We start from the raw sequence: 4,426 nt of genomic DNA, 5'->3' as shown, positions 1-4,426 counted from the left end.
CTGAGGATAAGCATGCCCTCCTGAGAATTGGGATCTAGCTTGGTGTAGATCTAGGCTCTGTGACTCAGGTGAGGAGCTCCGGCGGGATTTTTATCTGGCTCCTGAGTGAGTTTGTAAAAATGGCCTCACAGGGGGCCATTTGGAGCCCAGCTAGGAGACAAGTATCTCTTGGTCTCAGGCAGCTGTGCCAGGGTACTGCCTCAGCCTCCACAGGACAGGGAGCATCCCTATGGTGGACAACATCTGCACAGGCCTAGGCAGCTGTCCAAGCAGACAAAGAGACATAGACTCTAAACTTTAAGTTGAATACGGACGATGGTAGAAGCCAGCAGAGACAAATTATCCTTTCCCACAGGAGGGTCCAATGAGCAGTTCAGTTCAGTTAAAGGAGGGACCAGGTCTTCAGGGACCCAGGCATTCCCCGCCCCGTGGTTTTGACACCAAATGTAAGTGAGAGCAGTGAGAATGTTGAACTAGACCATTCTGTGTGAAGAAAAACAGTCTTGGGGGGATGAACTACCGGTTGGTCTCATGAGAACAGACAGCAGCCGCTCAGCTGGAGAACAGATTTTATATGACAGTCAGCAAGTGGCGGGGTCAAGGGGCGAGCGGGCAGAGGAATCTCAGAGCTTACATCTCTGTTTACCCAGTAAGAGTTCAGCCTGGGTTGAACTTAGGCCATCACTGTCAGCAACACTGACAATTTGGGGCCTGTTTTATGACCTGACATATAAATGATTCCCCCCTCCACACACACACTTCTAAAGTCCAGGATATTTCAGCTCGCATAGATGCTGACACTAAGTATGCCTCAGTTCCTGGGAGTAAGCCTTAGAGCATCGGGAGCAATGAGCACCAGTGGATGGGTGTTTCCTTGGTTACCGTATCTATTGCTGCATCACCAAAAAGCAAATAGGAGAGGGAAGGTTTTATTCAGCTTATACTTCCATATTGTTGTTCATCAATGAGGAAGTCAGGACAGGAACTCAAACAACGCAGGAACCTGGAAGCGGGAGCTGATGCAGAGGCCGTGGAGGGGTGTGGCTGACTGGCTTACTTCCCCTGGTTTACTCAGTCTGCTTTCTTATAGAACCCAGGGCTGTCAGCTCAGGGATGGCTCCACCCACAATGGGCTGGGCCCTTCCTTGTTGATCAATAATTGTGAAAATGCCTTAGAGCTGGATTTCACTAAGGCATTTCCTCAACTGAGGCTCCTTTCTCTCTGATGACCCTGGGTTGTATCAAATTGACACGAAACCAAGCAATACAACTGACCCCTTGTCAACTTGACACACAAACACAACACTATTAAGCTACAACCCTTCCCTTCTCATATTAAAAACATAAATAACTTTAAAAGTCCCCCAGTCTTTACAGATTCAACATATTAAATTTTTAGTCCTTTAAAAATGGCCAATTTCTTTTAAAATCCAAAGTCTTTTAAAATTCCAAGTCTCTCAGTTATAGGCTCCAGTAAAATCAAAAATAAGCCAAATACTTTCTTACTTCAAGAAGGAAGAACTCAGGGCACAGTCATAATCAAACCAAATCAAATCAAAATCAAACTCTGTCCAGTGTCTGGGATTCACTCACCATCTTCTGGGCTCCTCCAATGGGCTTGAGTCACTTCTCTAGCTCCGCCCTCTGCAGCACACATAGCTTGTCTTCCAGGCTGTGGCTGGCTCCACTCCACTGCTGCTGCTGTCCTTAGTGGTCATCCCAGGGTACTGGCATCTCCAATGCTGGGGCTTCTGCAGCACTGGGCTGCACTTTCACCAATAGCCTCTTATAGATTCTCTCCCTGGTGCCACGCCTCAAGTTCTATGCATGACCCCCTCAGTCCTGGGCCTTCAGCTGCCACTGAGGCTGAACCTTCACACATGGCCTCTCACAGTGCCAAGCCTCAGCTGATCTCCATGACCCCTTCATGCCTTCAAAACCAGTACCACCTGGGTGACTCTTACACAGCATGAGGTAGAACAGTGGCCGTTTCTGGAACATATTTTCTCTGTGTCCTCAGGAAATACATCTCAGAAGATCTCACCTCAGTGATTCTGGTCACTTCTTAAGCACCACTAATTCCTTAGCTCCAGATAACCAGCATCAGTTGTCCCACCCAGTAATGCAAAGGTTTCACTTCAGTGGAGCTGGTCTCTTGTTAGTACAGATGACCCATCAGCCCCAGCTGACAAGAATGACAAAATCTCAATTCAAATCGCCCTGAGGGAGTCTTTAAAGTTTCCTCTGACGCTGCACCAGACAGGCCTCCATCATCTGCACTGCCCTCAACATTCTTATCTTCCAGGCTACTAGAAAACGTCCCACTGAGCTCTCTCAATACTTAATGGCTTTTCTAGCTCGAAGTTCCAATGTCCTTCCACGATTTTCCCAAACACATGGTCAGATCTGTCATAACAGCGCCCCACAAGCTCGGTACCAACGTGTCTTAGTTAGAGGTTTTATTGCTATGACTAAACACCATGACTAAAACAAGTTGGGGAGGAAAGAGCCTATTCATCTTACACTTACACCAAATGAAGTCAGGACAGGAACGCAAACAGGCAAGGAGCCTGGCTGCTGCAGAGGTCATGGAAGGATGCTGCTTACTGTCCTGCTCATCCTGCTTTCTTATAGAACCGAGTACCACCAACCCAGGGATGGCACCACTGACACCACGTTGGATCTTTACCCAATGATCACAGATTGAGAAAACGCCCCAGAGCTGCATAGAGATAAAGCACAAACGTTACTGAAGCCACATCCAAAGCCTGGGCCTTGACAAGACAGACTCAGCCACATAAAACACATCTTTGAGGTCCTAATATGAGCTTCAGGTTTAAATAGGTTAGGGGTATGCATAACCAGGCAGTCCTGGTCAGGGTGTGGCCCACCCACTGTCATTGTCTCAGTTTCAGTCTCTACTGCAAGGTGATACTATACATGCTCAGAACTATGTGACCTCGCTTGGGAGGTGAAGGAGCAAGTGCCTCCTCTAACTGACACCAGACTTTAGTCTTCTCCTTCTCCCAGCATGAGGTTCTTAGGGTAAATTACAATTCCTTGGAATGCATTGCCTCAATAATCTGCTAGCTGATGAGGGAAAGGGGGCTGAGGACAGTGTCTCTTAAATTTATCTTCAGTCCTGCAATGATGGCTATGGTACAATTAAAGAACACTTTGTCCTAAAGGTGGGACATTATCCCCAAGCGTATGCTGCACATATATCTCTCCTGATAGGGGAAAAAAAAACCAAAACACTGGGAGTAGAGATTGCTTACCTAGCCTGGAGCCCTTTCCATAGTTCAAAGTACAAACCAGCTATGGCCCTGCCTAGAGTCTATCAGACCCAGGGGAACGGGGGGGGGGGGGGGGGGCGGTGCAGCTCCAGCCAAGAGGCAAACGCAGCAGAGTAGACAAGAGCCGATGAAAACAATGTGAGCCATAAGCCCACATGTATACCCCACAGAACAAGGAGACATGAAGAAACCCCGTGGGTACTAGATGATGAAGGGGTGGGTATGCATGGAGAACGACTGCTAATTACACATTGATGAGCTAATCTCCCCCATTATTGTTTTTCAGAGGAAACAAGTGATGGATGCTATGGAATCTTCTCAAGTTGTATTGACCTTGCTATTTTTAAATACCTCCTCCGCCATTAAATTCTATGACTATTCGGCACTTGCTTGGAAAAGATGGCAGTGGGTCTTCAGAGATCTTAGCCGTCATTTGTGTCCTCTGGGTCAGACACAGTTGCAGCATCCTTGGGAGTTTCGCAGTTGGGTAAGAAGCAGACGATACCAGGAAAAACTATCTTTTAAAAAGCAGTGTAGCTTATGCCTGTAAATGTAAAAACAGCAGTTAGGAAGTTTAGATTCAGCAGTTACTTTGAACACCCAGATGACATGATAATACGAATGTCAGGGGTGGATTACTGTCTCAGTTAGAGTTGCTATTGCTGTGAAGGGACACCAGGACCACGGCAACTCTTATCATTGGGGCTGGCTTGTACCTCAGAGGTTTAGTTCACTACTGTCATGGCGGTAAGCATGGCAGCCTGCAGGCAGACATGGTGCTGGAGAGGTGGTTCTCCATCTGGATCTGCAGGCAGCAAGAAGAAAGAGGGAGCCACTGGCCCTGGCTCGAGCTTCTGAAACCTCAAAGCTCACCCCCAAGTGACACTTCCTCCAACAAGGCCACGCCTACTTCAACAAGGCCACACCTCCTAATCCTTCTCAAGTAGTGCCACTTCCTATGAGCGTATGGGAGCCATTTTCATTCAAACCACCACATCTACTTTCCTCCAAGTTGTTGGTAAGGGAAGCCCCTGGGCTCCATACACAATTCAGGCTGTCACCACTGCTTCTCACTGCAATCCTAAACAAATGGCATCTCCCTAGTGGTGAAAGCACTGTCTGCTCCAGCT

At 47.7% G+C, this 4,426-nt stretch overlaps 1 long non-coding RNA gene across 1 annotated transcript in view; it reads left to right on the top strand.

Moving 5' to 3' along the window:
* LOC311580199 overlaps positions 1-3,691 on the top strand; it is a 24,026-nt gene extending 20,335 nt beyond the window's left edge. Inside the window, exon 3 of the long non-coding RNA XR_014773394.1 lies at positions 3,583-3,691. This is a non-coding gene — a long non-coding RNA (uncharacterized lncRNA). The remainder of the gene's footprint in view (positions 1-3,582) is intronic.
* Positions 3,692-4,426: the final 735 nt, after the last annotated feature.

The sequence above is a fragment of the Acomys minous genome (assembly GCF_964271855.1).
Source record: "Acomys minous genome assembly, chromosome: 12".
Taxonomy (NCBI): domain Eukaryota; kingdom Metazoa; phylum Chordata; class Mammalia; order Rodentia; family Muridae; genus Acomys; species Acomys minous.
This window is presented reverse-complemented; position numbering and strand designations above follow the sequence as displayed.